Genomic DNA, 27,521 nt, shown 5'->3' with positions numbered 1-27,521 from the left:
CAACATGGTGAAACCCCGTCTCTACTAAAAACACAAAAATTAGCCGGGCGTGATGGCATGTGCCTGTAGTCCCAGCTACTTGGGAGGCTGAGAAAGGAGAATCGCTTGAACTGGGGAGGCAGAGGCTGCAGTGAGCTGAGATCGCGCCACTGCACTCCAGCTTGGATGACAGAGTGAGACTTTGTCTCAAAAAAAAGAAAAAAGAAAGAAAGCTAGAAATACTTATTATTTTTTTTTTTTTGAGACGGAGTCTCGCTCTGTCACCCAGGCTGGAGTGCAGTGGCGTGATCTCGGCTCATTGCAACCTCCACCTCCTGGGTTCTCGCCATTCTCCTGCCTCAGCCTCCTGAGTAGCTGGGACTACAGGCACCTGCCACCACACCCGGCTAATTTTTTGTATTTTTAGTAGAGATGGGATTTCACCGTGTTAGCCAGAATGGTCTCGATCTCCTGACCTGTGATCCGCCTGCCTCGGCCTCCCAAACTGCTGGGATTACAGGCATGAGCCACCGCGCCCGGCCTCTTATTATTTTTTTAACTTTTAGAGACAGAGTCTCACTCTGTTGCCCAGACTGAAGTGAAGTGGCTTGATCACAGCTCAGTGCAACCTCCAACTCCTGAGCTCAAGCAATCCTCCAGTGTCAGCCTCCTGAGTAGCTAGGACTACAGGTACACACTATCAAGCCTGGTTAATTTTTAAATTTTTTTTTTTTTTTTTTTTGAGACAGAGCCTTGCTCTGTCGCCCAGGCTGGCGTGATCTCAGCTCACTACAACCTCCGCCCCTCGGGTTCATGCCATTCTCCTGCCTTAGCCTCCTGAGTAGCTGGGATTACAGGCGCCCGCCACCACGCCCGGCTAATTTTTTGTATTTTTAGTAGAGACGGGGTTTCACAGTGTTAGCCATTATGGTCTCGGTCTCCTGACCTCGTGATCTGCCCGCCTTGGCCTCCCAAAGTGCTGGGATTACAGGCGTGAGCTACCATGCCCAGCCAATTTTTAAATTTTTTGTAGAGATGGGGTGTCACTATGTTGTCCAGGCTGGAGTCAAACTCCTGACCTCAAGTGATCCTCCTACCTCAGCCTCCCAAAATGCTAGGATTATAGGCAAGAGTCACCACTCCCAGCCTAGAAAAACTTTTGAAACTTTTTCCTTTGTGCATATCTCAGTCCCTTCTCTCCCACTGAAGGAAAATCTCTGTTATGCATTCAGTGTTATCACTCCTCTGCATTTTTTTTTTTTTTTGAGATGAAGTCTCACTCTGTCACCCAGGCTGGAGTGCAGTGGCGCAATCTCTGCTCATGTGAATCTCTGCCTCCCGGATTCAAATGATTCTCCTGCCTCAGCCTCCTGAGTAGCTGGGATTATGGGTGCCCGCCACCATGCCTGGCTAATTTTTGTATATTTAGTAGAGATGGGGTTTCACCATGTTGGCCAGGCTAGTCTCGCACTCCTGGCCTCAGGTGAACCACCCGCCTCGTGGGATTACAGGCGTGAGCCACCGCACCTGGCCCACTGCATGTCTTTTATTTGTACTACCTAGGTATGTATACTTAAATAATATGTAGTCTTAAGCACTTTAAAAATTTTTATGAATCATACTACCAAAATCTTATAACTTGCTGCTTACTTAAAACGTTTTAAGATTTATTTATGTGGGAGGGGCACAGTGGCTCACGCCTGTAATCCCAGCACTTTGGGAGGCTGAGGAGGGTGGACCACCTGAGGTCGGGAGTTAGAGACCAGCCTGGCCAACATGGAGAAACCCCATCTCTACTAAAAATACAAAAATTAGCCGGGCATGGTGGCATGTGCCTGTAGTCTGAAGGAGGCTGAAACAGGAGGATCGCTTGAACCCGGGAGGCGGAGGTTGCAGTGAGCCAAGATCACACCACCGCACGTCAGCCTGGGTGACAAAGGGAGACTCCGTCTCAAAAAAAAAAAAAAAGATTTATTTATGTGATACATGTAGCTCCATTCATTTGTCTTTGTTCTTTGTCTTATCTTATATTAAGGGTAATTTTTTTATGGAAGTATACAACATTTATACAAAAAAAGTAGATAAATAGTAAGTGTACAGCTTAATGAATTTTCATAGTCAACACACCTATGTAACCACACCCAATGAAGACACAACTGGCCAGGAATGGTGGCTCATGCCTGTAGTCCCATCACTTTTCGGGGACCAAGGTAGGCAGATCACTTGAGCCCAGGAGTTTGAGACCAGCCTGGGCAACATGGTGAAACCCTGTCTCTACCGAAAATACAAAAAATTAGCTGGGTACAGTGGCATGTGCCTGTGGTCCCAGCTGCTTGGGAGGCTGAGGTTGGAGGATTGCTTGAGCCTGGGAGGCGAAGGCTGCAGTGAGCTGAGGTCTCACAATAGCACTCCAGCCTGGGCAACAGAGTGAGACCTCATCTCACAAAAGAAACAAAGAAAAAGAGAAACAACTCTGTCTGTACTCAGAACCAGCCAAGCCCTGTTGTTGTTGTTGTTGTTGTTGTTGTTTTTGAGACAGAGTCTAGCTCTGTCACCCAGGCTGGAGTGCAATCGCACGATCTCGGCTCTCAGCTCACTATAACCTCTGCCTCCCAGGTTTAAGAGATTCTCCTGCCTCAGCCTCCTGAGTAGCTGGGACTACAGGCGTGCACCACCATGCCCAGCTCATTTTTGTGTTTTTAGTAGAGACAGGGTTTCACCATGTTGGCCAGGCTGGACTCGAACTCTTAACCTCAGGTGGTCTGCCTGCCTTGGCCTCCCAAAGTGCTGGGATTACAGGCATAAGCCACTGTGCCCAGCCCCAAGTCCTGTTTTTAATAACTGTTCCCCAAGGTAACCTCCATCCTGACCCCAACATAGATTAGTTGGCTGTTTTGGAATTTTCTATGAAAATAAACATGCTATATGTACCCCTTTGGTGCTCAGTTTCTTTCCTTCAACATTATATCTGTGAGATTTATCCATGTTGTTATGAGTAGTAGCTGTTCATTCTTTTTCATTGCTGTATAATATTCCATTGAATTAATATACTAAAGTGCCTTCATTCATTCTGCTGCTGCTGGACATTTGGGTTGCTTCCAGTTTGGGGTTATTATGTATGATTAGTGTTTCTATGAAAATTATTTTACATGTCTTTTGGTACACATGTGCATGCATTCCTCTTGAGTTTATATCTAGGATTGGAGTTGCTGGGTCATACTATATAAATATATTCAATTTTAACAGAAAATGCTAAATGGTTTTCCACCCTCACCAGTTCAGTATGAGAATTCCTTTGCTCCACGTACTTGGCCCACACTTGGTGTTGACTGCTTTTTTCATTTTAGCCATTCTAGTGGAGATGGACTTCCCTGTTTTGTTTTGTTTTGTTTTGAGATGGAATTTCGCTCTTGTTGCCCAGGCTGGAGCGCAATGGCATGATCTTGGCTCACCACAACCTCTGCCTTCCAGGTTCAAGGGATTCTCTTGCCTCAGCCTCCCCAGTAGCTGGGATTACAGGCATGCGCCACCACGCCTGGCTAATTTTGTATTTTTTGTAGAGACGGGGTTTCTACATGTTGGTCAGGCTGGTCTGGAACTCCTGACCTCAGGTGATCTGCCCTCCTCAGCCTCCCAAAGTGCTGGGATTACAGGGGTGAGCCACCTCTCCCAGCCCAACTTCCCTGTTTTAAGTTAAATTTATTGTGCTAAGCATTTTACATGCATTTTTTTTTTTTTTTTTGGAGACAGAGTCTTGCTCTGTTGCCCAAGCTGGAGTGCAGTGGTATGATCTTGGCTCACTGCAACCTCCGCCTCCTGGGTTCAAGTGATTTTCATGCCTCAGCCTCCCAAGAGCTGGGATTACAGGTGCATGCCACCATGCCTGGCTAATTTTTGTGTTTCTAGTAGGTAGGGTTTCACGATGTTGACCAGGCTGGTCTCGAACTCCTGACCTCAAGCAATCTGCCAGCCTTGACCTCCCAAATGGCTGGGATTATAGGCATGAGCCACCAAGTCAGGCCTTTATATCATCTTCTTTTTTTACCTACATATCAACCCCATGAGGAAGGTATTGCTGTTAACCCTGTTTTACAGATGGGAAACTGAACTTAAAGTTAGGGAACTTCAAGACCACATAGTGAGGGCTAGTGCAGAACCTCCAGGCTTTACTGTCCCTATTGCTGTGGTCTGGCGCCATCTGGTAGTGGTGGAGGGGGTCCCACGAAGAAATTACTGGAAGCCGATGACACAAATACAGTAACTGGGATATTATTCGAGGTGCACTGGGGGCCCCAAAGCCGAATGAGATGAATTCCACTGCACGGGCTGGAAGGAGTCACAGAGAAGGCCTGGATTGAACTGAATCTTTGGACAAATTTAGAGTGATAGTACCCATCTCTGATGGTCCTAGTGAGGATTTAAGGTGCTTTAAGCATTAGGTAAAGCTCCTGGTACTTGCACATAGCGGGTGCTCAGTGAAGGGCTGTTGAAGGAATTAGTGAACGCATGTAGGATCGGGAGACCTATGCACAGTTATGGTCTTTCCTGGAGCCAGGGGATGGACAAAATGACCTCTCTAGGCCTCTTTCGTCCTGAGTTTGAGTAGGTCAGGGGAAAGCCTAGGGTAAAGGGCCAGCTCCACTAGCCCAGGCAGGGAATGACTCCCCCTCCCCAGCCCCTATGACTAAGGGGCTGTGAGAGCAACTCCTTTCTAGACAAGGAAGAAATAATGTCACAGGGCATTGTCTGCGCTGCTCCCCAGCACCTTGTTACCCCTTCTCCAGCTCTACCCTGAGCTCTGGATCCAGCAGAAGGAACTGGAGTCTAGGACCCACAACCCCCAGAAAAAGGCCCAGGCAGGGGGATGGGCTGGGGAGGTGTGTGTTTGTTTTGAAAGCCTGTAGAGGAGGAGGAGGAGGAGGAGGAGGAGAGGGAGAGGGGGTGGAGGAGAGGGGTAGGATTAATTTGCAGCTTAGATTTTAGGGCCAAGGATTGAAGCCTCTTCCTGCACTCCTCCCCTCCTCCACTTGGCATTATCCCAAGGAGTTGCCTTGGGGCTTCCGTGATGGCGACGGGAATGCGGGGAAGTTGAGGGCCTGGGAGCCCGAGGCCAGATGGAGGCAAAGAGGAGTGAGGCTGCTCACAGATCCTGGTGGGCTGGGTTCTGGAAGAAAACCATGGGCTGACCAGCTCCAGGGACCGGCTGAGCCTAAGCCAGGTTCTGCCAGAGCTGGCTCAACAGCGGCACCTGCCGGCTGGGGCCCTCTCTGCGGGGCAGGGCTCCTCCACCGCCCTGGGAGCCCCGCGGGTGAGTCACTCCTGGCCTGGCTCTGTGGCCTCCCCAGCTGTCAGATCAGAAAATGTTGCGAGCCGAGGAATGTTCTGAAGTGGAGGGCCTCTGCCCTTCTGGCCTCCACCTGTGCCCCTAACACTACCCTGTTCACCCAGGACACTAACCGAGGGCCAGGGCTGGGGGAAAAAGAGTAGGATGAAGGCCACTCACTTTAGGGAGGTTCCTGGTTTGGGTAGTTATTATTATTATTATTTTTTAATTTGGAAATACTTTAAAGCTTACAGAAGAGCTTCAAGAATGATACAAAGATTCTTCATCCCTTACCTAGATTTATCAGTTGATAAAATTTTGCCCCATTTGCTTTCTTTCTCTCTTTGTATATACAGTAGATAAAAACATAGTTTTAGTTGGTTGAACGTGGGGGACAAGAAAATGAAAAATAAAAAATTAACAAAACAACCTAGTTTTAGGCCAGCAGCAGTGGCCCATGCCTGTAATCCCGGTACTTTGGGAAGCCAAGGCAGGATAATCACTTAAGCCCAGAAGTTTGAGACCAGCCTGGGCAACATAGTGAGACCCCGTCTCTGCAAAAAAATAAACAAAATTAGCCAGCTGTGGTGATGTGTAACTGTAGTCCCAGCTACTCAAGAGGCTGAGGTGGGAGGGTCGCTTGAGCCAGAGAGATTGAGGCTGCAGTGAGCCATGATTGCGCCACTGCACTCCAGCCTGGGTGACAGAGTGTGGCCTTGTCTCAAAAAACAAAAAAACAATAAAAGCATAGTTTTTTTTTGGTATATTAACTGAACTGAAAGTGGCAGCCATCATGCCCCTTCGCCCCCAAATACTTCAGTGGGTATTACCTAAGAACAAGGATATTTTCTCGCATCACCACAGTTCAGTGAAATTTAACATCAATACAATAATTTACTGTCTATATTCCAATTTGTATCAATAAGGATCCTTTAGAATATTTTTTCCCTGTAGTATAAGATCCAGATCAGGATCACACATTGCATTTAATTGGCTTCCTCTTCTCCTTTTTTTTTTTTTTTTTGAGACAATGTCTCACTGTGTCACCCAGCCTGGAGTGCAGTGGCGTGATATTGGCTCACTGCAGCCTCTACTTCCTGGGCTCAACAGATCCTCTCACCTCAGCCTCCTGAGTAGCTGGGACTACAGCGTGCCAGCACACCTGACTAATATTTCTTTTCTTCTTTTAGAAATGAGGTCTCGGCCAGGTGCGGTGGCTCACACCTGTAATCCCAGCACTGTGGGAGGCTGAGGCAGGCAGATCACGAGGTCAGAAGATCGAGACCATCCTGGCTAACACAGTGAAACCCCATCTCCACTAAAAATACAAAAAATTAGGCAGGCGCCTGTAGTCCTAGCTACTCGGAAGGCTGAGGCAGGAGAATAGCATGAACCCGGGAGGCGGAGCTTGCAGTGAGCTGAGATCGCGCAACTGAACTCCAGCCTGGGTGACAGAGCGTGATTCCGTCTCAAAAAAAAAAAAAAAAGAAAAAGAAAAAAAAGAAATGAGGTCTCACTATGTTGCCCAGGCTGATCTACCCACCTCGGCCTCCCAAAGTGCTGGGATTACAGGCGTGAACCACTGTGTCCGGCCATTTTTCTTCTTCTTTTTTTTTTTTTGAGACGGACTCTTGCTCTGTCGCCAGGCTGGAGTGCAGTGGCGCGATCTTGGCTCACTGCAACCTCCGCCTCTTGGGTTCAAGCAATTCTCCTGCCTCAGCCTCTGGAGTAGCTGGGATTACAGGCACTTGCCACCATGCCCAGCTAATTTTTGTATTTTTAGTAGAGATGGGGTTTCATCGTGTTGGCCATGATGGTCTCGATCTCCTGACCTCGTGATCTGCCCACCTCGGCCTCCTAAAATACTGAGATTACAGGCATGAGCCACCACGCCCAGCCATTTTTCTATTTTTTGTAGAGACAGGGGTCTCCCTATGTTGCTCAGGCTGGTCTTGAACTCCTGGGCTCAAGCAATCCTCCTGCCTCAGCCCCCAAAGTGCTGGGATTTCAGGCATGAGCCACCACACCCAGATATTTAGGCTTCTTTATTTTTTATTATTTTTTATTTTTTGAGACTGAGTTTTGCTCTTATTGCCCAGGCTGGAGTGCAGTGGTGCGATCTCGGCTCAACTGGGTTCAAGTGATTCTCCTGCCTCAGCCACCCGAGTAGCTGGGATTACAGGTGCATGCCACCACACCCAGCTAATTGTTGTACTTTTAGTAGAGACGGGGTTTTGGCATATTGGCCAGGCTGGTCTCGAATTTCTGGCTTCAGGCCATCTGCCCATCTCAGCTTCCCACAGTGTTGGGATTACAGGTGTGAGCCACCATGCCGGCCTAGGCTTCTTTAATCTGGGGCAATTCCTCATCTTTTTCATCTTTCATGACATTTTTTCAGAGTAGGACTCCCCCACACATTTTTCCTTTTAATCGAATGCACCTTATTTGAGGTTTGTCTGGTATTTCCTTATGGATAGATTCAGGCTATGTCTCCCTGGTGCAAATATAAGCAATATTATATTGTTTGGGTGGAGTTCTCTCCACTTTAAGGGATTCATGGAACTTCTGAACCTCTGAGGTTGATTAACCCCTGAGTTGTCTGTCAAAAAAATCAGATTTTCAAAACAAGTTAAGAAGGACATCATGAATTATGCGTGTGTCTTCACTCTGCTGATGGCTGGCTTAGGCTCTGCATTCTCTCTCTCCCTCTTCCCCTCCCGCTACCGAACTTGCCCTTGAAATTTCAGCAGCTGCTGTTGAAAGCATTCTTTTTGAAGGCCACTAGGGACCCCTAATTGCCCAACTCAGTCGCTTTCATAGTCTTCATCCTCTTGACCTCTTCTCAGGGCAACGGACTGGCTCACCCGCCCTTCTCCCTAAAACCACAGAAGGCCGCGCTTGGCTGCCCCAGTCTCCGCCCACCTCCTTCATCAAAAATGACAGAATGCCGGCTGCTCTGGGAGGTACAGAGGTGGATCCACTGTGGAGCCAGCTTTGCAGGTGGTGGCTTGTCAGGAAAATTCTGCAGGTCCTGGTCTTTTTTTCTTTTCTTTTCTTTCTTTCTTTCTTTTTTTTTTTTTTTTTGAGACTGAGTCTCACTCTATTGCCCAGGCTGGAGTGCAGTGGCATGATCTCGGCTCACCGTGACCTCCGCCTCCCGGATTCAAGTGATCCTCTTGCCTGAGCCTCCCGGGTAGCTGGGATTACAGGTGCCCACCACCACGCCCAGCTTATTATTGTATTTTTAGTAGAGACAGAGTTTCACCATGTTGGCCAGGCTGGTCTCCAGAACTCCTGACCTCAGCTGATCTAGCCGCCTTGGCCTCCCAAAGTGCTGGGATTACAGGCGTGAGCCACCACACCCGGCCTGGTCCTGGTATTTCTTGTATACTCCCCACACCCCAGTGAAGATGTTCTCTCAGCTTTTGTCCTCAGATGGGGTGCCTGGAATTGGTCTTTCCCCTGGAGAGCCCCACCTTCTAGTGGTTTCAACTTTGCCTCTCCTTCAACAACCCAGGAGGGCAGCCCTGAGTCTCTGACCCTGACTCAGTGGATGTCCAGGCAGAATTATGTCAGGAATGGATCTGGGCTTAGTGTTTCTTCCTCAGCAGCCCCTAGGGCAAACAGACCTCCCCTCATACTCCTTTCCCAGGCTGTGAGCTCTTTTTAGGCAGGTTGGGGTCTAATTCTTCTCTATCCCTCGGCACTGGGCATGCAGTTGGCCCTCCATCAATATTTATGGAATAATGGCCAGGCGCAGTGGCTCATGCCTATAATCCCAGCACTTTGGGAGGCTGAGGCGGGAGGATTACTTGAGGTCAGGAGTTCAAGACCAGCCTGGTCAACATGGCAAAACCCAGTCTCTACTAAAAATACAAAAATTAGCTCGGTGTGGTGGCACGTGCCTGTAATTCCAGCTACTTGGGAGACTGAGGTAGGAGAATCGTTTGAACCTGGGAGGCGGAGGTTGCAGTGAGCCGAGATTGGGTCATTGCATTCCAGCCTGGGTGACACAGTGAGACTCTGTCTCGAAAAAAAAAAAAAAAAGTTATGCAATAATGAGCAAAGAGGTTCAGGGCTTGCCTAAGTCTTGGCCTTGCTCTTGGCTTTCATCACAGGGACCTACATGTTGGCTGGCTGTTGGGAGGGAGAGCTTTGGAAACTGGCTGTCCCTGGTACAGGGGAAACAGTGAAGAAAGCTGGGTCCCAATTTCTGGGTTATTGTCTCGGCTCTGCCATTTTCTTTTTCTTTTTTCCCCCCAGTTATTGTTTCCTGTTTTTTCTTTTTCTTTTTTTTTTTTTGAGACGGACTCTCGCTCTGTCGCCCAGGCTGGAGTGTAGTGGCACAATCTCGGCTCACTGCAAGCTCCGCCTCCTGGGTTCATGCCATTCTCCCGCCTCAGCCTCCTGAGTAGCTGGGACTACAGGTACCCGCCACCATGCCCGGCTAATTTTGTTTTTGTATTTTTAGTATAGACAGGGTTTCACCATGTTAGCCAGAATGGTCTCGATCTCCTGACCTCGTGATCCTCCCGCCTTGGCCTCCCAAAGTGCTGGGATTACAGGTGTGAGCCACGGTGCCTGGCCTGTTTTGTTTTGTTTTTGTTTTTGTTTTTTTAGATGGAGTCTCACTGTGTCACCCAGGCTGGAGTGCAGTGGCACAATCTCGGCTCACTGCAACCTCTGCCTCCTGGGTTCAAGTGATTCCCCTGCCTCAGCCTCCCAAGTAGCTGGGATTACAGGCACCTGCCACCACACCCAGCTAATTTTTGTATTTTTAGTAGAGACGAGGTTTCACCATGTTGGCCAGGCTCATCTCAAACTCCTGACCTCAGTTGATCCACCCACCTCGGCCTCCCAAAGTGCTGGGATTACAGGCGTGAGCCACTGCGCCCAGCCTGTTCCTTTTATAAATTATTTCAATAGGCTTTTGGGGAGCAGGTGGTGTTTGGTTACATGGATACGTTCTTCAGTGGTGATTTCTGAGATTTTGGTGCATCCACCACCCAAGCTTGTACACTGTACCCAGTGTGTAGTCTTTTATCCCTTGTCCCCGCTCCCAATCTTCCCCTAGAGTCCCCAAAGTCCATTGTTCATTCTTATGCCTTTGTGTTCTCTTATACGTGAGAACATATGTTTGATTTTCCATTCCTGAGTTACTTCACTTAGAATAATGGTCTCCAATTCTATCCAGGTTGCTGCAAAGGCCATGATTTTGTTTCTCTTTTTTTTTTTTTTTTGAGACAGAGTTTTGCTCTTGTTGCCCAGGCTAGAGTGCAATGATACAATCTCAGTTCACAGCAACCTCTGCCTCCCGGGTTCAAGTGATTCTCTTGCCTCAACCTCCCGAGTAGCTGGGATTACAGGCATGTGCCACCACGCCCAGCTAATTTTGTATTTTTAGTACAGATGGGGTTTCTCCATGTTGGTCAGGCTGACCTCGATCTCCTGACCTCAGGTGATCCACCTGCCTTGGCCTCCGAAAGTGCTGGGATTACAGGCATGAGCCTGTATATATGACATTTTCTTTACCCACTCATTGATTGATGGGCATTTGGGCTAGTTCCATATTTTTGCAATTGTGCAATTGTGAATTGTGCTGCTATAAACATGAGTGTGCAAGTCTCTTTTTCATATAATGACTTCTTTTCCTCTGGGTAGATACCCAGTAGTGGGATTGCTGGATCAAATGGTAGATCTACTTTTAGTTCTTTAAGGAATCTCCTGGCCCGGTGCGGTGGCTCATGCCTATAATCCCAGCACTTTGGGAGGCCCAGGTGGGCAGATCACGAGGTCAGGAGATCGAGACCATCCTGGCTAACACGGTGAAACCCCATCTCTACTAAAAATACAAAAAATTAGCCAGGCATGGTGGCAGGCGCCTGTAGTCCCAGTTACTTGGGAGGCTGAGGCAGGAGAATGGCATGAACCCGGGAGGCGGAGCTTGCAGTGAGCTGAGATTGCGCCACTGCACTCCAGCCTGGGTGACAGTTCAAGACTCCATCTCATAAAAAAAAAAAAAAAAAAAGGAATCTCCATACTGCTTTCCATAGTGGTTATACTAGTTTACATTCCCACCAGCATCATAAAAGTGTTCTCTTTTTACTACATCCATGCCTACATCTATTATTTTTTGATTTTTAAATTATGGCCATTCTTGCAGGAGTAAGGTGGTATCGCACTGTGGTTTTGATTTGCATTTCCCTGATAACTAGTGATGCTGAACATTTTTTCATATGTTTGTCGGCCATTTGTATATACTCTTTTGAGAATTTTCTATCTATTCATGTCCTTAGCCCACTTTTTGATGGGATTGTTTGTTTTTTTTTTTTCTTGCTGATTTGTTTGAGTTCCTTGCAGATTTTGGATATTAGTCCTTTGTCAGATGCATAGTTTGTGAAGATTTTCTGCCACTCTGTGGGTTGTCTATTTACTCTGCTGATTATTTCTTTTGCTGTGCAGAAGCTTTTTAGTTTAATTAAGTCCTGTCTATTTATCTTTCTTTTTGTTGCATTTGCCTTTGGGTTCTTGGTCATGATGTCTTTGCTGAAGCCAGTGTTTAGAAGGGTTTTTCAAATGTTATCTTCTAGAATTTTTATGGTTTCAAGTCTTAGATTTAAGTGTTTGATCCATCTTGAGCTGATTTTTATGTAAGGTGAGAGATAAGAATCCAGTTTCATTCTTCTACATGTGGCTTGCCAATTATCCCAGCCACCATTTGTTGAATAAGGTGTCTTTTCCCCACTTTATGTTTTTGTTTGAGTTGTTAAAGATCAGTTGGCTGTAAGTATTTGGATTTATTTCTGGGTTTTCTATTCTGTTCCATTGGTCTATGTGCCTGTTTTTATACAAGTACCATGCTGTTTTGGTGACTATGGCCTTATAATATAGTCTGAAGTTAGGTAATGTGATGCCTCCAGATTGGTTCTTTTTGATTAGCATTGCTTTGGCTATGCAGGCTCTTTTTTGGTTCCATGTGCATTTTTTTTTTCAGATGGATTTTTCTTTTCTGTCGCCAGGCTGGTGTGCAGTGGCACAATCTCGGCTCACTGCAACCTCCGCCTCCCAGGTTCAAGTGATTCTCCTACCTCAGACTCCTGAGTAGCTGGGACTACAGGCATGCGCCACCATGCCTGGCTAATTTTTGCATTTTTAGTAGAGACAGGGTTTCACCGTGTTGGCCAGGATGGTCTCAATCTCTTGACCTCGTGACCTGCCCACCTCCGCCTCCCAAAGTGCTGGGATTACAGGTGTTAGCTACCATAGCCAGCCCCACATGAATTTTAGGATTGTCTTTTCTAGTTCTGTGAAGAATGATGATGGTATTTTGATGGGAATTGCCTTAGAGTTTTGAATTTCTTTTGGCAGTATGGTCATTTTCACAATATTGATTCTACCCATCCATGAGCATGGGATATGTTTCCATTTGTTTGTGTCTATGATTTATTTCAGCAGTGTTTTGTAGTTTTCCTTATGGAGGTCTTTCACCTCCTTGGTTAGGTATACTCCTAAGTATTTTATTATTATTTTTTGCAGCTATTGTAAAAAAGGTTAGATTCTTGATTCTCAGTTTGGTCATTGTTGATATACAGCAGTGCTACTGATTTGTGCAGATTGATTTTGTATCCTGAAACTTTACTAAATTTGTTTATAAAATCTGGGAGCTTTATGGATGAATCTTTAGAGTTTTTCTAGGTATATGACCATATGATTGGTGAACAGCGACGGTTTGACTTCCTCTTTACCAATATGGATGCCTTTTATTTCTTTTTTTTTTTTTTGAGATGGGGTCTTGCTGTCTCCCAGGCTGGAGTGCAGTGGGGCAATCTCGGCTCACTGCAAGCTACCCCCCGGCTGGGTTCATGCCATTCTCCTGCCTCAGCCTCCTGAGTAGCTGGGACTACAGGCGCCTGCCACCACGCTCGGCTAATATATATATATTATATATATATAAAATATATATAATATATATATAATATATATAATATATATAATATATATAATATATTATATATAATATATATAATATATATATTATATATATTATATATAATATATATATTATATATATTATATATTTATTATATATATTATTATATATAATTTATATATAATAAATAATATATTATTTATTATAAATAATAAATAATATTATATATAAAATATAAATAATATATATATTATATATATTATATATAATATATATATTATATATATTTTATATATATATAATATATATATATGGTATTTTTAGTAGAGATGGGGTTTCACCATGTTCACCAGGATGGTCTCGATCTCCTGACCTCGTGATCCGCCCGCCTCGGCCTCCCAAAATGCTGGGATTACAGGTGTGAGCCACTGCGCCCGGCCTGGATGTCCTTTATTTCTTTCTCTTGTCTGATTGCTCTGGGTAGGACTCTGCCATTTTCTTGACCTTGGATATGTCACTAAGCCTCTCAGTGCCCCAGTCTCTGCATCTTAATGAAATAATGGGACTAGTAACACTAACCTAAATGTATTGCCACAAGGATGAAACTAACAAGACCCTTTCACAGGCCCCGTGCCTGGTGTTCAGCGGGTCTTCGATAATTGTTCCTTCTGTTAGCATTCATTAAACACCTACTGTGTACCAGATGCCAGGCTGTGCTCCCCTAGCCCCAAGAATGGACCTAGGTTTTCTAGGTGGCCCCCTTAGTCCACTCTCTCCTCTTAGCTCAGCAGCTCTGGGCAGCTGTGAGTCCCAGTCTATTTGGCTGCAGATTGGATGGGACCTCACCTGCCCTAGTTTGTTTGTTTGCTTTTTTAAGAGGGAGTCTCGCTCTGTCGCCCAGGCTGGAGCACAGTGGCATGATCTTGGCTCACTGCAACCTCCACCTCCCTGGTTCCAGTGATTCGCCTGCCTCAGCCTCCCGAGTAGCTGGGATTATAGGCACCTGCCACCACTTCTGGCTAATTTTTTATTTTTAGTAGAGGTGGGGTTTCACTATTTTGGCCAGGCTGGTCTTGAACTACTGACCTCAAATGATCCACCTGCCTCAGCCTCCCAAAATGCTGGGATTACAGACATGAGTCACCGCACCTAGCCTGTTTATTTTTTGAGACAATGTCTCACTCTGTCACCCAGGCTGGAGTGCAGTGGTGTGATCATGGCTGACTGCAGCCTTGAGCTCCTAGGCTCAAGCGATCTTCCCACCTCAGCCTCTTGAGTAGCTGGGACAACAGGCACACACCACCATGCCTTGCTAATTTTTTAGTTTCTATAGAGACAGGGTCTCACTATGTTGCCCAGGCTCATCTTGAACTCCTGGTCTCAAGTGATTCTCCCGCCTTGGGCTCCCAAAGCAGTAGGATTACAGGCAGGAGCCACTGCAGCCGGTCCCCATCTGCCCTACTTTTTGTAAGACTTAGGGCCTTGAAAGAAATGACTACATTTTCCTCTTCTGGCTGGGTTGTCAGAGCTGTTTCAGACAGACTGACAGACTAGTAAAGGTGACAGCTGTGGTTTGTAGCCTCTCAGGTCAGTCAGACACAGCCAGAGTGTGAGAAGTGACCAAATGTCTCCTTGGCAGACCGTTTCGAAGATTAAGACACTTAATCTAAGATTAAGATTTGGAGGCTAAGTGTGGTGGCTCATGTCTGTAATCCTAGCACTTTGGAGGCTGAGGTGGGAGGATCACTTGAGGCCCAGGAGTTGGAGACCAGCCTAGGCAGCACAGGGAGAATCTGTTTCTACAAATAATTAAAAAAAAAAAAATTAGCTGCGCATGGTGGTGCACGCCTGTAGTCCCAGCAACTCAGGAGGCTGTGGTAGGAGGATTGCCTAAGCCCAGGAGGTGGAGTCTGTAGTGAGCCATGATTTTGTCACTGCACTCCAGCCTGGGCAATGGAGCAAGACTCTGCCTCAAAATAAATAAATAAATAGGCCAGGCGCAGTGGCTCACACCTGTAATCCCAGCACTTTGGGAGGCCGAGGCGGGTGGATCACGAGGTCAGGAGATTGAGACCATCCTGGCTAACACGGTGAAATCCCGTCTCTACTAAAAATACAAAAAAAAAATACAAAAAAATTTTTTTTGAGACACTCCATCTCAAATAAATAAATAAATAAAATAAGTAAAAATATAAACATTTGTTGTTAACCAAGAAACTCCTCCTGGCCTCCCTCAGCTGTCCCCTCAGAGGCACCATGAAAAGCAAGAGGGCTAACGTGGGTTTGAATCCTGGCTCTGCCACTTTATAAGTGGGTGACTTGAGTTACTTCATCATTAGCAGCCTCAGTGGCCACTAATGTAAAATGAAACTAGAATAATCTCCAGTTCACAGGGTTGCTGTTGGTATCTCATCCTTTGGATTCTCTCTTCCCAGACTCAGTGATCACTCTCAAACTCAGCCCTTGAATTTTTGTTTTTTTTGAGACAGGGTCTGGCTCTGTTGGCCAGGCAGTGCAGTGGCACAATCATGGCTCACTTCACCCTCTACTTGCCTGGCTCAAGCAATCCTCTTGCCTTAGCCTCCTCAGTAGCTGGGACTACAGGTGTGCACCACTACACCTGACTAATTTTTAAACTTTTTTTTTTTTTTTTGAGATGGAGTGTCACTCTGTCACCCAGGCTGGAGTGCAGTGGCGCGATCTTGGCTCACTGCAACCTCCGCCTCTCGGGTTAAAGCGATTCTCCTGCCTCAGCCTCCCGAGTAGCTGTGACTACAGGTGCACAGCACCACAGCTGGCTAATTTTTGTATTTTTAGTAGCGATGGGGTTTCACCATATTGGTTAGTCTGGTCTTGAACTCCTGACCTCATGATCTGCCTGCCTCGGCCTCCCAAAGTGTTGGGATTATGGGCATGAGCCACCGCGCCAGGCCTTTTTAAACACTTTGTAGAGACGGGGTTCCACTGTGTTGCTCAGGCTGTCCTCGTACTCCTAGGCTCAAGTAATCCTCCTGCCTTGGCCTCCTGAGTAGCTGAGACTTTGGGTTTGTGCTACCATGCCTAGCTAATTTTTTTTTAAATTTTTAGTAGAGACAAGGTCTTGCTATGTTGCTCAGGCTGGTCTCTAACTCCTGGACTCAAGCCGTCCTCCCACCTCAGACTCCCAAAGTGCTGGGATTACAGATGTGAGCCACCACAACTGGCCAGTCCTTTAGTCTTTACCCCTCCTCCTTTGACCTCAGAACTGACTATTGCCAAGTTTGTCCTGCAGATACCTTCCCTCCAAGCAATTGCTGCATATTCATCATCCTCACCTTCACTTCCATTTTTAGGGCACTGTGTGCTCAGAACTTTATACATGGCTTTTTTTGTTTGTTTTTGAGATGGAGTCTTGTTCTGTCACCCAGACTGGAGTGCAGTGGCATGATCTCAGCTCACTGCAACCTCCACCTCCCAGGTTCAAGCGATTCTCCTGCCTCAGTCTCCTGAGTAGCTGGGACCATAGGTGCCTGCCAACATGCCTGGCTAATTTTTGTATTTTTAGTAGAGACAGGGTTTCACCATGTTGGCCAGGCTGGTCTCAAACTCCTGACCTCTGGTGATCCGCCCGTCTCAGGCCCCAAAGTGCTGGGATTACAGGTGTGAGCCATAGCGCTCGGGCTATACAAGGTATTTTTGATGTTCTGTTGTAGATATTTTCTAATTTCTGTTAGGAGTTCTTCGAGCCACAAATTTTTAATTAATTCATTAATTAATTTATTTATTTTGAGACAGGGTCTCTGTGGTCCAGGCTGGAGTGCAGTGGTTTGATCATGAATCACTGCAGCCTTTAACTCCTGGGCTCAAGCAATCCTCCCACCTCTGTTTCCCGAGTAGCTGGGACTTCAGGTGTGTGCCACCATGCCAGGCTATTTTTATTTTTAATTTTTTTTATAGAGACAGGGTCTCACTATGTTGCCCAGGCTGGTCTCAAACTCCTGCGCTCAAGCGAGTCTCCTGCCTCAGCCTCTGAAAGTGCTGGGATTACGAGCATTAGCCACTGTGTCCAGCCCCATGAATTATTTAGAAGTGCATTTTGACTTTTTTTTGAGATGGAGTCTTACACTGTCACCTGGGTTGGTGTGCAGTGGCATGATCTTGGCTCTCTGCAACCTCCGTCTCTCGGGTTCAAGCGATTCTCCTGCCTCAGCCTCCCGAGTAGCAGGATTACAGGCGCCTGCCATCACGCTTGGCTAATTTTTGTATTTTTAGTAGAGATGAGGTTTCACTATCTTGGCCAGGCTGATCTCGAACTACTGACCTCATGATCCACCCTCTTTGGCCTCCCAAAGTGCTGGGATTACAGGCGTGAGCCACTGCGCCCAGTGCATTTTGACATTTAAAAATGCATGGGGTTGTTTATTTTTAAAAATTATTGATTTCTAATTTAATTCTATTGCTGTTAGAAAATGTGGTCTATATGATATTTTGAGTTGATGGAGACTACTTGCTTTATGATCTGATATGTGGTCATTTTTGTAAGTAGTCCGTGTGTGTCTGAAAGTAAAAGTGTGTTCACCAATTGTTTGAACTGGAGTATTTAAAATATTCTATTAGATTATGCTTGCTGATTGCATCGCTCAAATCTTTTAAATCCTTACTGAATTTTTTGTCTGCTTGATGTACCAATTCCAGAGGGAGGTGATTTAAATCTTCCATTGGTAGATTTGTCTATTTTTCCCAGTATTTCTTTCTTTTTTTTTTTTTGAGACGGAGTCTCGCTCTGTCGCCCAGGCTGGAGTGCAGTGGTGCGATCTCGGCTCACTGCAAGCTCTGCCTCCCGGGTTCACGCCATTCTCCTGCCTCAGCCTCCCGAGTAGCTGGGACTACAGGCACCGGCCACCACGCTCGGCTAATTTTTTGTATTTTTAGTAGAGACGGGGTTTCACCGTGTTAGCCAGGATGGTCTCCATCTCCTGACCTTGTGATCCGCCCCCCTGGGCCTCCCAAAGTGCTGGGATTACAGGCATGAGCCATTGAGCCCGGCCTATTTTTCCCAGTATTTCTGTTTTATGATTTTTGAAGCTATGTTATTAGGTACATACAACTGTAGAATGGATATATCTTTTTTTTTTTTTTTGAGACGGAGTCTCGCTCTGTTGCCCAGGCTGGAGTGCAGTGGCGCGATCTCGGCTCACTGCAAGCTCAGCCTCCCGGGTTCAAGCCTTTCTCCTGCCTCGGCCTCCCGAGTAGCAGGGACTACAGGCGCCCGCCACTATGCCCGGCTAATTGTTTTGTATTTTTAGTAGAGACGGGGTTTCACCATGTTAGCCAGGATGGTCTCGATCTCTCCTACTAAAAAAATACAAAAATTAGCTGAGCATGGTGGCATGCGCCTGTAATCTTGATCTCCTGACCTTGTGATCTGCCCACCTCAGCCTCCCAAAGTGCTGGGATTAGAGGCGTGAGCCACTGTGCCCGGCCTAGAATGGATATATCTTATTGATAGATTGAGGTAAGCAAGTATCCCTAGCATCTCTCTCTGCTGGGTAGATGTTTTTTCCATTACTATCGAAGGATATCACCTTTTGGGCACCCTTGACTTTTTCTTTCTTTCTTTTTAAAATTTTTTTTTGAGACAGGGTCTTGCTCTGTCACCCAGGCTGGAGTGTGGCGGCATGATCTTGGCTCACTCCAGCCTCTGTCTCCTGGGCTCATGTGATCCTCCCACCTCAGCATCCTGAGTAGCTGGGACTACAGGTGTGTACCACCATGCCTGGCTAATTTTAAGTATTTTTTGTAGAGATGGTGTCTCACCATGTTGCCCAGGCTGTTCTTGAACTCTTGGACTCAAGCGATCCTTCTGCCTCAGCCTCTCAAAGTGCTGGAATTACAGGCTTGAGCCACCACGCCTGGTTCACTCTTGACTTTTTTGAAGGGTACATTATCTCTGATTTAATTTCCTCCTCTTTATGAGACCCCAGGCTTTGTCTTGTTCCTTTCTGGATTTGTGCCTTTGTGGAGTCTTGTTTTCTTGCTGGCTTAGCCTTGCATTGAAAATAACACACATGTCTGGGCGCAGTGGCTCACGCCTGTAATCCCAACACTTTGGGAGGCCGAGGTGGGCGGATCAGTTGAGGTCAGGAGTTTGAGACCAGCCTGGCCAACATGGTGAAACCCCGTCTGTACTAAAAATATAAAAATTAGCCTGGGATGGTGATGCACACCTGTAGTCCCAGCTACTCAAGGCTCAAGAGGCTGAGGCAAGAGAATTGCTTGAAACCAGGAGGTGGAGGCTGCAGTGAGCCAAGATCACAACACTGCACTCCAGCCTGGGCAACACAGCAAGAGAAAGAAAGAGAGAAACAGAGAAACAGAGAGAAAGAGAGAAAGAGAGGAAGAGAGAAAGAGAGAGAAAGAAAGAGAGAGAAAGAGAGAAGGAAGGAGAGGGAGAGAGGGAGGGAAGGAAGGAAGCAAAGAAGGAAAGAAGGAAAGGAAGGAAGGAAGGAGACCCATATACATTTTTTTAAATTTTTTATCTAGCATTTCTAGCTGTTTTGTACACAAGAGTTTTTCTGAACATATATAGTCCACCTTATTGCTGGAAATAAAAGTCTCTGCTAAGTGCTTTACATAAAATTGTATTGAACTTTCAAAACAATTCAATAAAATCATGTCACCATTTTTTTTTTTCAGAGAAGAAAACAGAGGCTCAGGGAGTTTACGACTGGATTCAGATCCTAGTTCTGACATTTACCAGCAATATGACATTGAATAAGTCAGTCACTCCAGAGGACACCGAGCTCAGTGAGCACATCGGCGAGGCCTGCCCTGCCGGGATGCTGTTTGCCTTACAGTAACACGTAGAATGCCTCAGTGTCTGGCACAGCACTGGTACTCAGAAGATGTCAGTGATGACTGCTGTCTAAAGGGAAGGGATATGTACCTGGGACATGTAGCCTGTACTGTCTTCACTGGGAAGCATTGACAAGGACAGGTCAGTAACTGACTGAATTACCTGGAGGACTTTAAAAGACACAGATCCCTGACCGTACTCCCCCCAAATTCTGATTGTGATACATGGCCGGGTTTGGGAGCCTGTGTCACTGGGGTATGGCTCATGCGGTCTTTGCTGGTCCACTCCCTGGGGCTGTCCTCTAGTGAGTTACATAGAAAGGATAGCATTGGGTTGGGTGCGGTGGCTCACACCTGTAATCCCAGCACTTTGGGAGGCCAAGGTGGGCGGATCACAAGGTCAGGAGTTCGAGACCAGCCTGGCCAATATGGTGAAACCCCGTCTCTACTAAAAAAATACAAAAATTAGCCGGGCATGGTGGCATGCACCTGTAATCCCAGCTACTCAGGAGGCTGAGGCAGAAGAATTGCTTTAACCCAGGAGGCGGAGGTTGCAGTGAGCTGAGATCACACCACTGCACTCCAGTCTGGGCGACAGAACAAGGCTTTGTCTCAAAAAAAAAAAAAAAAAAAGAAAGAAAGGATAATGTAGTGACTATCACGAGTTGCCAAGAAGAGGGAGAGAGCAGCCCTCGTGGTTAAATAGCAAGCAATTTGCTTTAATTTTAATTTACTTTTTTTTTTTTTTGAGAGGGAGTCTCGCTTTGCCACCCAGGCTGGAGTGCAGTAGTACAATTTCGGCTCGCTGCAACCTCTGCCTCCCGGGTTCAAGTGATTCTTCTGCCTCAGCCTCTCTAGTAGCTGGGACTACAGGCACACACTGCCACACCCAGATAATTTTTGTATTTTTAGTAGAGATGGGGTTTCACCATGTTAGCCAGTCTGGTCTCGAACTCATGGCCTCAAGTGATCTGCCTGCCTCAGTCTCCCAAAGTACTGGGATTACAGGTGTGAGCCTTGTGCCCAGCCACCTTTTCATTTTTTTGAGACATAGTCTCACTGTGTCACACAGGCAGGAGTGCAGTGGTGCGATCTTGGCTCTCTGCAGCCTCAACTTCCCTGGCTCAAGTGACTTTCCCATCTCAGCCTCCCAAGTACCTGGGACTACAGGAGCGTGTCACCGTATATGGCTAATTTTTTTTTTTTTTTTTGAGACGGAGTCTTGCTCTGTTGCCCAGGCTGGAGTGTAGTGTAGTGGCGTGATCTTGACTCACTGTAGCCTCTGCCTCCCGGGCTCAAGCGATTCTCCTGTCTCAGCCTCCCAAGTAGTTGGGATTATAGGCACCTGCTGCCATTCCCAGCTAATTTTTGTATTTTTTAGTAGAGATGAGGTTTCACCATGTTGGCCAGGCTGGTCTCGGACTCCTGACCTCAAGTGATCTGCCTGCCTCCGCCTCCCAAAGTGCTGGGATTACAGGTGTGAGCCACCGCACCTGGCTTATGGCTAATTTGTAAACTTTTTGTGGAAAGGAGGTGTCACTATATTGCCCAGGCTGGTCTCCAACTCCTGGGGTAAAGTGATCCTCCTACCTCAACCTCCCAAAGTACTGGGATTACGGGCATGAGCCACTGCACCTGACCTTAATTTAACTTTTTGAATAGGTAATATATGTACATGTTTCAACAACCAAAATGAAATATAAAGAAATTCACTGGAAAGTTCTGTTCCCACCCTGTCCCTGCCTACCCCCCCAACAGGATTCCCCAGCTCCCTATAGGTCACCCACTGTTATTGCTTTCCCTATGCAAATTCAAGCAAATATAAACATTTATTTTTATTTCCACCTCCCTTTCATTCATTGGCTACGATACTACCACTGTGCAAAGCTCTTTTCTTTTTTTTTTTGAGACAGGGTCTCACTCTGTCACTCCTGCTGTCTCACTCTGTCACCCCTGCTGGAGTGCAGTGGTGCAATCTTGGCTCACTGCAGCCTTGACTTCCCCAGCTCAAACAACCCTCCCACTTTAGCCTCCTGAGTAGCTGGGACTACAGGTGCGCACTACCACGTCCAACTAATTTTTGAATTTTGTGTAGAGATGGGGTTTCACCATGTTGTCCAGGCCGGTCTCACATTTCTGCAAGTGATCTGTCCCCCTTGGCCTCCCAAAGTGCTGGTATTACAGGCATGAGCCACCACACCCAGCCTCCTCTACCTGCCTTTCTTTTTTTTTTTTTATTTTTTGAGACGGAATCTCGCTCTGTCTCCCAGGCTGAAGTACAGTGGCGCGATCTTGGCTCACTGCAAGCTCAGCCTCCCGGGTTTTACGCCATTCTCGTGCCTCAGCTACGTCCGGCTAATTTTTTGTATTTTTAGTAGAGACAGGGTTTCACCGCGTTAGCCAGGATGGTCTCGATCTCCTGACCTCGTGATCTGCCCGCCTTGGCCTCCCAAAGTGCTGGGATTACAGGCGTGAGCCACTGCGCTCGGCCTACCTGCCTTTCTTTCAAAAAAGATGACATACTATGTATACTGTTCTGAACCACATTTTTTTTTTTTGAGACAGAGTTTCACTCTTGTTGCCCAGGCTGAAGTGCAATGGCACTATCTTGGCTCACCGCAACCTCCGCCTCCTGGGTTCAAGTGATTCTTCTGCCTCAGTCTTCTGAGTAGCTGGGATTATAGGCATGTGCCACCACACCCAGCTAATTTTGTGTTTTTAGTAGAGATGAGGTTTCTCTATGTTGGTCAGGCTGGTCTTGAGCTCCCAACCTCAGGTGATCCACGGTCCTCAGCCTCCCAAAGTGCTGGGATTACATGTGTGAGCCATCGTGCCTGGCCTTTTTTTTTTTTTTTAGATGGGGTCTTGCTCTGTCACACAGGCTGGAGTGTGGTGGCACAATCACAGCTTACTGCAGCCTCAACTTCCCCGGCTCAAGCAATCCTCCCACCTCAGCTTCCTGAGTAGATGGGACTACATTCATATACCACCATGCTGTCTTTTTTTTTTTTTTCACTTGCTGTAGAGACGGAAGTCTCATTATGTTGACCAGGCTGGTCTTGAACCCCTGGACTCAAGTGATCCTCCTGCCTCGGCCTCTCACCTTGGCCTCCCAAAGTGCTGGGATTATTGGCGTGAGCCACTGCACACAGCCTGTACCACATTTTTGTTTCAAAATATATCCTGAAGATCTTTCCATTTTTCTTGGCATCCTTATTATTATTTTTTTTACAGCTGCATAGTTTTCCATTGTGGGGCTATATCATAATTTACTGAACCCTTCACTGTCCAATATAGTAGCCACACATGGCTACTTAAATGGAAATTAATTAAAATTAAGTAACATTTATTTATTTCCTTAGTTGAACTAGCTACAGCTTGAATACTCAGTAGCTATGAGTGGCCAGTGGCTGCCATATTGGACAGGGCAGATAGAGAACATTTTCATCATTGCAGAAAGTTCTATAGGACAGTGGTTTAACTGGTCCCCTAAAGCTGGACACCTAGTTTGTTTCCAGTTCTCAGGCAGCTTGGGGATGATGGGGCCCATCCCTGGAATGCAGCAGAGCTGGGTGAAAGCTGCACTGGGAGTTCTGGGCCTTCAACCTCAGACCTTGCAACCTGGGAGGCTCCTGCAAGAGGAAGGCTTTTGGATTTGGGGCAGAGGCTTGACCAGGGTCTGGAAGAGAAAGTGGCCCTAAAGAGCAGTCCTCCTCGGAGGCTGCAGTGAGCTGAGATCGCGCCACTGCACTCCAGCCTGGGCAACAGAGTGAGACTCCGTCTCAAAAAAAAAAAAAAAGCAGGCCTCCTGTTCAAACCTAACCTTTTACCCTCTCCCTCCCGGCCTGCCAAAATGCAGCTCTGTTTCTTTCACTCAATATTTAGCAGACACTTCTTGAGTAACTCCCAAGGATGGTGTCAAGTCCTTCACTGGGGATGCAGGTATGAGAAAGACACAGTCCCTTCCTTGGAGAAACCCGCAGCCCAAAGAAAAAGACAGATCATCAACTGCTCTGTGAGCAGGACTTTTAAAGAGTCATCACCTAAGATCAAAAGGCCTGATATTAACCTGTTTGTGAGGATTTGGGGAAACAGGTGATCTCATCCGTTGTTGGGGATTTGTAAATTGGTACAAAATTTTTGGAGGGCAATTCTGTGAAAACCTATAAAACATTTAAGAGCACATAATCTTTGACCCAGAATTGCCATACTTATAAATTTATTTTACACACACACATATGTCTGCAAATATATGTACCAAGATATTTCCTGTAATTAGCATTGTTTGTAGTAATAAAAGGCGGACATACATAAATATCCACTAGGAGGGGAATGGTAAATAAATTGTGACACACCATATGATGGAAAACTATGTTGACTATCTACAGGCAGGTATATTATGACATGAAAATAGCAGGTGCTGAACAGTGTAGAGCGTGTGCTATCATTTGTGTCACACACACACGCACATACACACAGCATATGCTCCAAATATCTCTGCAAAGATACATTAGAACTGTTAAGAGACCAGGCGCGGTGGCTCACACCTGTAATCCCAGCACTTTGGGAGGCCAAGGCAGGTGGATCACTTGAGGTCAGGAGTTGAAGACCAGCCTGGCCAACATGGTGAAACCCTGTCTCTACTAAAAATACAAAAATTAGCTGAATGTGGTGGCGCGCACCTGTAGTCCCAGCTACTCAGGAGGCTGAGGCAGGAGAATTGCTTGAATCTGGGAAGCGGAGGTCGCAGTGAGCTGAGATCACACCACTGCACTCCAGCCGCCTGGGCAACAGAGTGAGACTCTGTTTAAAAAAAAAAAAAACTGTTAAGAGTGGTTGCCTCTGGGGAGGGAATGGGCAACAGGGAAACAGGGAGGCTGATTGGCAAGAGATCTTTCCTTTCTTTCCCCTTCCTTCCTTCCTTCCTTCCTTCCTTCCTTCCTTCCTTCCTTCCTTCCTTCCTTCGAGATAGAGTCTTGCTCTGTTGCCCAGGCTAGAGTGCACTGGCGTGATCTTGGCTCGCGGCACCCTCCGCCTCCCAAGTTCAAGTGATTCTCCTGCCTCAGCCTCCCGAGTACCTGGGATTACAGGCACCCGCCACTACGCCAAGCTAATTTTTATATTTTTAGTAGAGACGGGGTTTCACCATGTTGGCCAGGCTGGTCTCAAACTCCAGACCTCAAATGATCCACCCACTTCAGCCTCCCAGGGTGTTGAGATTACAGGCGTGAGCCATCGCACTTGGCCAGGAGGGACTTTACTTTCTTTGCACATGCTTTTGCACTTTGTTTCTCTTTTGAACTGTGTAATAACCTTTTTCCTTATTATTATTTTTTTTTTTTTTTGAGGCAGGGTCTTGCTCTGTTACCCAGGCTAGAGTGCAGTGATGCGATCTTGGCTCACTGCAGCCTTGACCTCTCAGGCTCAAACAATCCTCCCACCTCAGCCTCCTGAGTAGCTGGGACTACAGGTGCGCACCATCATGCCCAGCTGTTTTTTGTTTTTGTTTTTGTTTTTTTGTATTTTTTGTAGAGATGGGATCTCACCATGTTGCCCAGGCTGGTCTTGAACTCCTGGGTTTTAGCGATCTTCCCTCCTCAGCCTCCCAAAGTGCTGGGATTACAGGTGCCTGGCCCCTTTTTCTTTTCTTTTCTTTTTTTCCCTCAAGACGGAGTCTTGCTCTGTCGCCCAGGCTGGAGTGCAATGGCGTGATCTCGGCTCACTGCAACCTCGGCCTCCTGGGTTCAAGCGATTCTCCTGCCTCGGCCTCCCGAGTAGCTAGGATTACAGGCATGCGCCACCACACCCGGCTAATTTTTTGTATTTTTAGTAGAGATGGGGTTTCACCATGTTGGCCACACTAGTCTCAAATTCCTGACCTCGTGATCTGCCCGCCTTGGTCTCCCAAAGTGCTAGGATTATAGGCGTGAGCCACCGTGCCCGGCCCCTTTTTCCTTTTTTTTTTTTTTTTTTTTTGAGATGGAGTCTCAGTCGGCCAGGCTGGAGTGCAGTGGCGCCATCTCAGCTCACTGCAACCTCCTCCGCCTCCCGGGTTTAAGCGATTCTCCTGCCTCAGCCTCCTGAGTAGCTGGAACTACAGGCGCGTGCCACCACGCCCGGCTAATTTTTTGTATTTTAAGTAGAGACGGGGTTGTGTTAGCCAGGATGGTCTCGATCTCCTGACCTCGTGATCCGCCCGCCTCCACCTCCCAAAGTGCTGGGATTACAGGCGTGAGCCACCGCGCCCGGCCTCTCGTTTTCAGTTTTTAAGGAGGCTCCTACTGAGTAATGGTGAAGGGGAGAGAAGAGATCCCTGGGGAAACCTTATCAATCACCGGGGTTCTGAATATCCCCAGTGACTGCACTGAAGGTGACAACAGTCCAGAAATGTCGCCGCTGCGGTGAATCCATCCATCGCCCCTCGAAGCCTTGCCCTATCTTGGCTGTCATACCGTCTATGGCCAGCAGGGGGTAGCACAGATCCACCAATGTGTTAGTCCCAAGCTTCAGTCATCCCTTCTAGGATTTCCTCCTCTGTGGGCCAAGATGGGAAAGATACCTCCTGCCAAGCCAATGAAATTTACTACGTAATAATTGAGTCCATCTTCTCATTTTTTTTTGTAACTCACAGTTCTGATCAGCATGAGAGAGAGAGAGAGAGAATGAATATAGGCTTGCAGAAACAATAATTTTCCACAGAAGAGGTGTTACTTAGCCCAGCTATATTCCACCAGGCCTTGGGTGAAGAGTGACTGGCAATGGCTTGAGAAGCCCCCAGGATTGAAGATACAGTCTGGTAACTACTGCATTCGTGGCTCCCCGCCTGGCTTGGGTTTCCAGCTGCAGGGCACGCTCCTACCCTTCTCTTTTCCTCTCACAGAAGTAGTTGTGGGCAAGAAGAAGCATGAACAGCTGGTCCCATAGGATGACTTGAAGCAGCCACTCTCCTAGAGAGGTTAAAAGTCTGTCCCTCGCTAGGCTGCAAGCAGCCCAAGGACCGAGGCATTTCTCATCTGCCACAGAATCTGCAGGACCAAGCACAGTGATGGGCATGTAGCTGGTGCTAAGTAAAGGTTTATTGTTCAATTGAAAGAGACAGCCATTGAGGAATCAGGGAATCCATTCTTTAAAAAAATGTGTTTTTATTCATTAAAAAAAAAAGTCTTCCAGGCTGGATGGGGTGCCTCATGCCTGTAATCCCGGCACTTTGGGAGGCCGAGGCAGGCGGATCACTTGAGGTCAGGAGTTCGAGACCAGCTTGGTCAACATAGCAAAACCCCGTCTCTACTAAAAATACAAAAATGAGCTGGGTGTGGTGGCGCGCACCTGTGGTCCCAGCTACTGAGGAGGCTGAGACTGGATAATTGCTTGGACCTGGGAGGTGGAGGTTGCAGTGAGCTGAGACCGAGCCACTGCACTCCAGCCTGGGCAACAGCGAGAGACTCCATCTTAAAA

General features: G+C 46.9%; 1 long non-coding RNA gene across 1 annotated transcript in view; it reads right to left on the bottom strand.

Annotated features, from left to right (window-relative positions):
• Nucleotides 1-22,728: 22,728 nt before the first annotated feature.
• The window catches only part of LOC129394488 (uncharacterized), a 25,822-nt gene continuing 21,029 nt past the window's right edge, over nucleotides 22,729-27,521 (bottom strand). The window contains exon 3 of the long non-coding RNA XR_008621779.2: nucleotides 22,729-27,091. This is a non-coding gene — a long non-coding RNA (uncharacterized LOC129394488). The remainder of the gene's footprint in view (nucleotides 27,092-27,521) is intronic.

This window comes from Pan paniscus, chromosome 19, assembly GCF_029289425.2.
Source record: "Pan paniscus chromosome 19, NHGRI_mPanPan1-v2.0_pri, whole genome shotgun sequence".
NCBI classification, from domain to species: domain Eukaryota; kingdom Metazoa; phylum Chordata; class Mammalia; order Primates; family Hominidae; genus Pan; species Pan paniscus.
Note: the sequence above shows the minus strand (reverse complement) of the source record. Positions and strands in the feature narration are given on the sequence as shown.